This window comes from Chaetura pelagica, unplaced genomic scaffold, assembly GCF_000747805.2.
Source record: "Chaetura pelagica isolate M959 unplaced genomic scaffold, ChaPel_1.0 scaffold17, whole genome shotgun sequence".
Classification (NCBI taxonomy): domain Eukaryota; kingdom Metazoa; phylum Chordata; class Aves; order Apodiformes; family Apodidae; genus Chaetura; species Chaetura pelagica.
This window is the reverse complement of record NW_009970726.1, coordinates 3,075,516-3,085,603: the sequence shown is the minus strand read 5'-3', so window position 1 is coordinate 3,085,603 and position 10,088 is coordinate 3,075,516. Positions and strand designations below refer to the sequence as shown.

General features: G+C 38.5%; 1 protein-coding gene across 1 annotated transcript in view; it reads right to left on the bottom strand.

Annotated features, from left to right (window-relative positions):
- GPR158 (G protein-coupled receptor 158) overlaps nt 1-10,088 on the bottom strand; it is a gene marked incomplete at its 5' end in the record, with an annotated part of 170,975 nt that overhangs the window by 67,061 nt on the left and 93,826 nt on the right. The gene's annotated exons all lie outside the window — the stretch shown is intronic.

Genomic DNA, 10,088 nt, shown 5'->3' with positions numbered 1-10,088 from the left:
ACTCTTTCCTATGTTAAATACTATTCAACACGTATTACCTGGATACAGTTTGAAACTTCTAAAATTGCTCTCAAGTGTGAAGAATTACAGATCATGGGAATTACAGATATGAATTTACCTGTAGGACTTGCTCTGTACCATTTACATTTCAGTAAGTCCTCCAAACATTTTTACTTAGTTAATATTAATAACTTGGCATATATAATATAAATAATATACAATTGTAAATATATACAATACACAATAATGTACAATTTTACAGAGTACTGAGTGTGCTCTTAGATTGAAAACACCTTTATTTTTCCTGAAATTTTCTACAAAGATCTTGATTCATACATGAACTTGTCAGGTTTGTCAAACAGCATGATATTTCCTCACTGCTTCTAATGCACTCTCTTCAACATAGTTTCCTTACATCTTAAAATAAAATCAATCATTTTTATAACACAACGTATATTAGAGTAAATTTGATCATTTATGTAAAGTATATTCGTGCTTCATCCTAAAGACAAAACATCAACAGTGCTTCCCCTTTCTTTAAACATCTTCTTCCCCTGAGATACTGTTTGACACGCTGCACTGGAAGAATGCAGTGCTTTCCCAACTGCAAGCAAAGCAGTCAGACAGGGCAGCAGGAGAGGATTTGCCAAAAAATCTTTTGAAAAATCCACTTCTTTTGCATAATCAAATCCTCTTGTGGGCTGGAATCAATGGCTCATGGCAATGTCTCTAATGGTTTAAGATGGGAGAAGTTTATCTTTCAGAAGAAATAATAATAAAAAAATCTATCTGAATGGATTTATAGACAAATTTTTCATTCCCTGGGGTCAAGTTTCTGCTTGCAATACACTAGTAGAATTTTCTAGATAAAAATTCATCTTTTCAGTGAGTTTATACTCTTACTCAGATCTTCTATTTCATCATTCATTTTTTAACAGATCAACATCTAATGTACTGAACGCAGGTTGAAAGACATGGAGAACTCTCAAGAAGCCTTTTTATTATGAGACTATTATGAAATTACCTACATTCTAACAATGGTGAAATTTTGCAGTAAGGGTTGTCTAAAGCATGTATATCAGCAGAGATGTCATCAACATCCCATACAAGTGTCCACCTCAAAAATGAACATGAGTGTTCATGAGTAACCATTTACCATACCAATGGGGATTCACATAAAACCTTCTGTTTTAAGGAAAATACTAATGTAACAGCTCTGGGGGTATCTTTGTGCTACTGATGCTGTTTTAGTAACAATTAAAGCCTTGAGTAAGGATTATTAATGGTTTTCCATAGGTCTTAAGATGATAATTGTGGCTATTTGGTTCAACCACTGCCTGAGTTTCACAGGAAAATCTTGGGACCACACCTTCTTTCCTTATTTTCAGACTGGAATTTTTCATGTATTTGAGAATCACTATTATGGCTCCTCTTTCGTAGACTTTTCCAATTCTTTCACTTTTCCTTGTGGATCTTAACTTTAGACTTTCATATTAAGAATTTCATATTAAAGACTGCAAAACTGTTCTGCTACCTTCCTCTAAAATTGCACCCTGAAACTGAAACAGATCTATTTCTAGCAAAATTTTCATGGAACTGATATGCTTCCACAAAAACTTTCTTTAAAAGCAGAGCAAAGCATCAACAAATAGCTAAAATACTGTAACTATCTTTCTGAATAGAATACAATGCCTGTCTTAGGAATTGCTGAAACTTGAATATCAAGCAACTAGTGCAGCTTGTATTTATAGTGGGTCCCCACAATGCAAGGCATTTGTTTCAAGAATCCAGATTAAAGTATTCTGTTTAGTTTTTCCCTTTACTATGATCAACACAATCCCAAATGGAAAAAGCTGGGAAATTGGTAACTGAAATGCCAGTGTCAGGTTTGTATTAAATTCAACTCAGTAGTTCATATAATTTATTTCTGTCACTTGGATAGATGGGCAGCCTCACCCGTTAGTCTGCTAACATAAAGATGGACCAACACTCCTGTAATGCATTTCTCCATGTAACAGCCCTGCTTCACTTCATCTGGAAGGATGCTCCAGCGAAACACTGTCCAAACATACATCAACAAACCAAAAATTTTCCCAAACGTATTGATTCTGAATTTATGAGACACTCACTTGTTACAAGCATCCCTAAACAATAAGCAAAGACCTGAAGGGATGATAGTTTTATGGTTGCTGTAACAAAATTATGTACCCATATTTCTGTATTCAGATGTATTCAACTTTTTCAAACAGCACTATAAAATTCAATATAGAAAACTTTTCCAGACTGTTTTCTGCAGACACTTCTGATCTAATATAACAACAAAAAGCTGTAAGTAAATATTAAGATACCAGTTATGAAGTAATTAAATTGAACACTTCCAGGTTATTTTAATTCAGAAGTGACTAGACTTAAATGCTTGAAGCCATGGATTATTCACACTGCTTTGACACATACAGTAATGCAAATATTTTTACAAACTATAAATGGCAGTATGAGTTAGTTCACATTTCTAATTAATACATACATTCAGCCTGAGATGTAAATCCTATGTGCAGCAGATGAAAATGAGAAGCTTAGGTATCTTAGAAAAGGTTAAAAATCTGCCTCCAGTAACACAGGTTTCACACTTTGTGATATGAAGTTGCCAACACTATATTAAAAATTTTAAAAAAAAAACCACTATAGGACCACATCCACAAGATTTGTTATGTGTCCCTGACTCTGCTGTAGCTGGGAGCTCCATGTGTTTTGATACATTTTTCTTCACATTATCTTTGTAAGATAATAGCACTTTACTGGTTGGGAATTGATGAAGAGGGGTCTTGTCCAACCCCACACAAGGTCAGTGAATTCGCATCTCTCACTATCAATCACTCAGATCACTGAACCAGCTTTTTTTTCTTACTTTGTACAATGCATCTGGATAGGAGAGCAGGGTTGAGAAAATAACTGAAATGGATATCAGGGAACATGGCAGTGATGGAAGAAAGCTGGTCTTCAAACAACTTATGTACAAACATCTTTTTATAAACAAGTCTTTTGCATCCTGATCAGTCTTTTCTTATCTAGCTTTTATCTGGGTGGCATGAGCATCAGATAACCTGCAGAAGCAAAGAACTTCAGTATTTTCAGCTCCTCTTCCAAAACAATTAATTAACCCTTGATTTTCTTCTCACCTGTGTTCCAGTAGGAAACATTCTTTGTGAATTAACAGAATCATAGAATGGTTTGGGTTGGAAGGGATCTTGAAGATTATTTAGTTCAAATCGCCCTGCATGGGCAGGGAAACCTCCCAACAGATCAGGTTGCTCAGAGCCCCATCCAAGCTGCCCTTGAACACTTCCAAGGGTGGGGCTTCCACAACTTCCCTGGGCAACCTGCTCCAGTGCCTTACCACAATCACACTAAAGGTGTGTGGCTCTTCTATTGAGTGACAGAATGGAAAGGAGAATTTGTCAGACCAAAAATATTTTGTCTGAAATAGAGCTGGTTGAAATATTTTATTACCAGTTCCTTTTCTTACTAAAACATGCCTTCCTGTAAAAAAAAAAAACAACACGCTTTCAGCACTACTCTATTTTTTCCTTTGATTTCCATGCATATTTCTCTTATCCTATGTAATTTTTTCCCATTTAAATACACATTGTTATCTTTTTCAGTGAAGAAGCTGGGTGGAAAAACTAAAGTATTAATTTTCAGAAATTTTATTTCATTTGAAACTTACCTTTAAGAAACAATATATAGAGATTTTATTTCTGTTCTTGAGGCTGAGCTACAGCAAGCAAGATGTTTAGCTCCTCTGCTATGAGACAAAACCTGGACCTAGCTGTTCCCATACAGCTGTCAACAGAAAAGAGTGGGAACTGCATTTAACTGTGGTGGTTATCTTAATACTGTTGCACCTGGATAAGGACTAATAAGGACTAAAGAATGGGCACAAAAGCAACTAGAAGTTGTCCCCTGAAGCCTCAGTTAAGCACTCTGGAATACTTCTGTCCAAATTTTTTTTTATTTTCTTGATAATAAAATCAGGGATTGATCAGCACTGCTACCCAGGAAAAGGGACATTTCAAATGTTGTAACACGGCTCTGCTTTAATTTCATTATTTTTGGTTGACATAGAAAATTCAACCAAGCCATTCCCAACTAACTGCAGGAAACCATCTTCACTTCAATGGAGAAATGGTTGTGCCTGTTTTGAACATTCCTTTGAAAAATATTCAAGATGAAATTTTGTGTCCTGTTCAATCTCTCACCACACCGACAAACACTTCTAATTATAAATGGTCTATTTGAATTATAGACTCCTAATAGAATATGGATTGCAAATACAGTAAATTTCATAGCAAAAATAAAATATTTTAAAAGAAGGCCCACAGTTATGTAATGCCACTTCACATATATTGGCAAATTGTTAGAATTTTCTGGCATTTGCAGGTCTTGTGCAGCACTCAAAATATAATCCTCATGTTTTTTCATTTCCCCTTAAAGAATACTTACACAAAGGTCAAATTTTTGTTCTATTACTAGTTACAGCTGAGCTCAAATAGAATATAATTATTAAATCTACTTTTTATTTGAAAAAAAAAAATCAGGAAAAGCAAAGGTCAAGCAGCAATCAATCATAAATCAAATTTATTAAAAGTGCACAAGATGTCAGGGATCCAAGAAATCCCCAAATAATTTATTTTCCAATTGATGTGGCCCTTGATCCTTTCTGTTATAGAAGTAATGAAACCCGTTACAATATATCATAGAAACATGGAATGACTCGGTTGGAAGGGATGTTAAAGATAACCTAGTTACAACTCCTCTGCCATATGCAGAGACAACTTTCACTAGACCAGGTGGCCCCCCACGAGGACCAGGGCTTGTGAACGTGAGGCTGCTGCTATTTGTCTATGAAGAGTCTCATCCACTCAGCCTTCCTGGTCAGGTGGCATATAGCAGATCCCCACTATAATATCCACTGTCACGGCCCTCCCTCTAATCCTGACCTATAAGCTCTTGGTCGGCTCCTTATCCACCCCCTGGCAGAGCTCCATAGACTCCAGCTGGTCACTGACAGAGGGTGACACCCCTGACTCATCTCCCCTGCCTGTCCTTTCTGAAGAGCCTGTATCTTTCCAATCCAACACTCCAGTGACAGGAGTTATCCCACCATGTCTCCAACAACATCATAACCCTCCAGGCACATGCAGATCTCTAACTGCTCCAGTTTATTACCTATGCTGTGTGTGTTTGCACAGAGGCATTTAAGTTGGGTCCCAGATGAATCACAGAATCACCAAGGCTGGAAAAGACCTTAAAGATAACCAGGCCCAGCCTATGAACTAACACCACCACATCGGCTAGACCATGGCACTAAGTGCCCCAGCCTTTCCTTGAACACATTCAGGGATGGTGCCTCCACCACTTCCCTGGGCAGTTCATGCTAATGTCTAATCACCCTCTCCATGAGGAATTACTTCCTAATATGCAACCTAAACCTCCCCTGGCACAGCTTCAGGCTGTGCCCTCTCATCCTGTCACTAGCTGTCTGTGAGAAGAGTCTGGCCCCCACCTGACTAAAACCTCCTTTCAGGTAGTTGTAGGGAGTGATAAGGTCCCCTCTGAATGTCCTCTTCTCCATGCTAAACAACCCCAGCTCCCTCGGCCTATCCCTGTAAGACTTTCCCTCTAGTCCTTTCACCAGTCTCGTTGCTGACTTCCTGGCTGGAGTGGCTGGAATTCCTTTTAAGACATTTCACTGGTGCTTCTCTGTTGGTCCCTATTAGCTCAGGAGCCCCTGGCTCATCTCTGTAAGACTTCAAGTGTGCTGCAGTGAATCCAGCCCATCTCCAAGCAACAGGCTAAGGGCCTGTCCCTCTGACCTTGGTGTGTCATACCACAACTTGTCACAGGCAGCCTGATATTATCCTTCTCCCCCTTAAAATTCATGGTGAAGATTAGGTGTTCCACATTTTGAAACAGGGGTCCTGCTGCCTGCAAGTTGCACTACACCACCTACAATACAGATACTTGAAAAAACAGAATTTTTTGGTAAAGAGCCCTCACACTGTTCATGTCCACAGACATATTTCTTATAAGAGCAGGAACTCCTCCCTCGGTGACATAGTCCTTAGATCAAGATACCTGGTTCTCAGCAAACAGTGACTAATATGTAGTTGAAGGAATATCAGTAATGAGGTAAATAATGCCCAAGCTCAGTTTCAGTTTTCACATCCTTATGGTTAATTTAGAAGCAGAATATGTAAAATGGCGATCATCAAAGTTCTGGATCACTTAAAGTGCCTGTTTCACTAGGTTATACATTCAATGAATGCAGAAATTAAATGAAAGGAAGATGCAAAGGCACTGTGGTCTTCAAGAATGAAATGCACTTTAATATCAATACTTGTTGCATCAGCAAGAGATCAAATGGAATATACAAAAAATCTGATGGAATACAAAACCAAATTTCATGAGCAGGAGTTGGGGCTCACTTAGCATGTTGCCCTGATTTAGCTTACAAATAGCTTCAGAAAACCTGAATCAAATTTCAGCTTTCCAATTTCACATGGCATCACCAATTACAGAAGATAATACCCCAGTTCACTAAAACAGTCTGCATAAATTGCAGTTCAATAATGTAGAACGAAATAGTTTGTGGTAAATTACAGGAGAAAAAAGCAACCTGACTGCAAAGTTCAAGATTCCTAATATCTTGGACAAAACAAACTGAGAAAGACGTAAGAAGACAAGGGTTAGAATAAATCCGATAAAGATAAATGTACCTTGTTGTGTGCATGACTGAGAAGGTAAATGAACTATAGCTGAAGACCATTATGCTAATTTCAAATCCAACAAAAACTCATAATTCTGAAGATTTCTGATCCAACTCCAGTTCGTTTTCTTCACTTTTACTTTACAAGAGCCAAATGACTAAACTGTTCCAAACTAATAGCTTATGACTAGATCTGAGAAATTATGACCCCCAAAATGGTGAGATTTTACAGCTCTTCAGAATTTATTACACTAAGTGATCTCTTATTTAAAAGTTTCATTCTTTTTTTATCTAAATCTTGCCTTTGAAGAGAATACTGCTAGGTATAATTTAATTATTCTTCCTTTCACTCTGTGGCTGACAGCCTCAGCCCCAGGTCAGCCTCAACTCATTATAGACCCAGCACAAGGAGAAAGTACAAAAGACTGTCCTTCTTCCGCAAAGTTAAGAGTTTAAGATAAGGGACAAGAGATGGATAAGGACAGATGTGAAGAACAATGGAACAATAAGGCAGTATCACAAGCAATCAGTAGTCCCAGCTTATCAGTTTCCCATCCATAGTCACACACTTTGTTAGCACCTGAATCAGAAGACATGATATGGAGAATAGAGAGTGCTCTCAAAAAGCCTCTACCAAACATGAGGAAAGTATGAAGGGAACAAGGGATGTTTTCTGAAAAATGTAACAAGATAACGATGATGATGGAGGCTAGTGTTGAGACTTATGCATCAATGAAATGGCATCAGGAGAGACAGAAAATCTCATGTGGAAGTTCAAAAACCAAGAGGTATAGCTCATGTACGACATCAACAAGGAGATGCAATAAGGACAACACAAAGTGGCAGAACAAAAAATTGCTTGCAGCGTCATGGGATTTGATAGAAGGGATTTCAAGGAGTACTCCACCTGGAGTCCTACATCCAGTTCTGGGGCCCCAAACATAAGAACAACATGGAGCTATTGCAGCCAGTCCAGAGGAGAGCCACAAATATAATTAGAGGGCTGGAGCAGCTCTCCTATGAAGACAGGCTGCAAGACTTAGGGCAGGTCTAGGAAAACTCTCCACCACCAACTCTCTGCTGCGACATCTCTACACCAGGACACCTCTGCGCCGGAACAACTCTCATGAGTTCTGCAGAAGACACAGGGCTGTGACAGTGACCCACCTGGCTGCTGTGAACCAGCCACGAACACACTTGCTCCAGTTTGGCGTTCAGACTGTTTCCTGGCCTTTACTTTCTTAAAATTAATGTATTGCTCTTTAAGACCTTGCAGTCTTCAAATTATTCTCTCCTGTTCCACCGAAACTCTACAGCATAGAGCCCCAATGTTCAAATTAATAGAGCTGTAATTTGTGCACTGCCAGCATACAGTGGGTCAGGAAGATAACTGTCACCAGAGGCTGTAGTAGCCTTGAAGTCATGAGTAAGTGTAATTGTATTACACTATTATTTCACTTTTAAAATAAATGATGTAAAAGAAAAGCAATAAAATCCTTGAATTTCAGCATATATTTTCCAAGAACTATTACAGCATAGAATTTTTTTTCCAAAGCTTTTTCAGAAATAGAAATAAAACTGAGCCAAACTGCAAAGATTTTTGATTGTCTGTTATCCTCTTGTTTTGTATCTTGATGCATCTTATGTTTGTGCTCCTTGTATGGAAGCTGAGTAGGCAAAATGATCTGTCACATGATAAGTTCTCCCCACTGATTCTTTGATGCAATAACTTGAAGAAATTTGCATTTACATGGTGTAATTTGGATTTGTGAATGGGCATTTACAGATTTACAGGGAGGAAACTTTCTATCACATCAGCAGAATAACAGCAACATTATTTATTTATCCTGCCATTTGTCTTGGGAGTTGTATGCTGCTGTGAACCTTCCTTGTACAATCAATAGAAATAGAAATGTCCTGGTGGCTTGTGCAAGGTCTTTGGCATGCCTCCCTATCCAGAAGCAGACTTCTGTCAGACATAGGTCTTTCTCTCTGTTTTAAGGGTCTAAGTGTAGGCTCGTAAGAACGTTTCCAAGCCTAAGCCTAATTTGTAGTGGAGGGATTTTTCAACAAGGAACGCCTGCAGAATTTCAGGATCACAGAAGAGTCACGGTTGGAAAGGATCTCTGAGATAACTGACTCGAACCATCATATTTCATAGTAACATTAATTTGCTTGATGAGCTCTTTGTCTTTGTGCAAAGCATTTGGCCAGTACACAGACCCAACGTTTGGAGACAGAAACATGGTTTTGGAAGCAGCTGGGATTTGCATTCCCATGGGTCAATGTCTGCACCCTGTTTTGACACTGAAACCCAGTTCAACTAAGCAGAAGCACATCTGAAGATGAAAAAAAAATATTTTTTTAAATGCTTCACTCAAATAGAAGGAAGAAATAGCTTAAAATAATAAAATGGGAAAACAAACTATCAGAAAAAAAATGTAGCATTAGGACTTTCAAATAACAGAAATAAAATTGTAGTGGTTAGTTTATGCTAGAAAGTCTTGTGCTTTTTACTAAAGATATCATTTATTGCAAAATTTTTATTTATTGGTAGCATCCTCAGAGAAACTTTATGTGCTGCTTTTTATGTGGTTTTTGGCTGTATCATGTGGTGGAAGTTAAACCCAGATCATTCAGCCTACAACATATGCCTGTTCTTCATTCTTCACTTCTTTGCGTCAAAGTTGAAGTTTATGGCTCACAAGCAGCAGCCTTATGCTGTCAGCTTCTCTTTAGGACTTTGTGCTGTGAACACAGTCAGATTGCTTTCTGCCTTAGCCATGCCTCCCTCTGTCTGGAATAAAATCCTGACATTTTTCTCTGACATCTTCTCATTGATATCAATATAGCTGAAAAAAAACCCTTGATCTCCTCCTGCTTCCCTCTAAGACATCCTAGCCACTGCATTCTTAGTTACTGTAGCAACATGCTTGTTATCTAACTTAATTTTGGACTCTGGAGCTCACTTTGCCTCTGGCTATGTCTGAGGCTTACTGAAGTCCTCCTGAGTTCCCTTTTAATACATGTTTTCTGTCAGTGCACAGACCTAAATTTTTTGTCTCAGCTTACCTTGCATCTTGACTACTGCAATGTCCTTTCAGGTGGCCTTGGCAAATGCAGTCATGGTCTGCTCTTATCTGTTCAAAACAATGGAACCATAAAATGGTTTGGATTGGAAGGGACTGTGAAGACCCATTTAGTTCCAGTCCCCTGCCACAAGCATGAACATGTTCCCACTAGACCAGGTTGTTCAAAGCCCCATCCAAACTGGCCTTGAACACTTCCAGGGATGGAGCTTCCACAACTTCCCTGGGCAGCC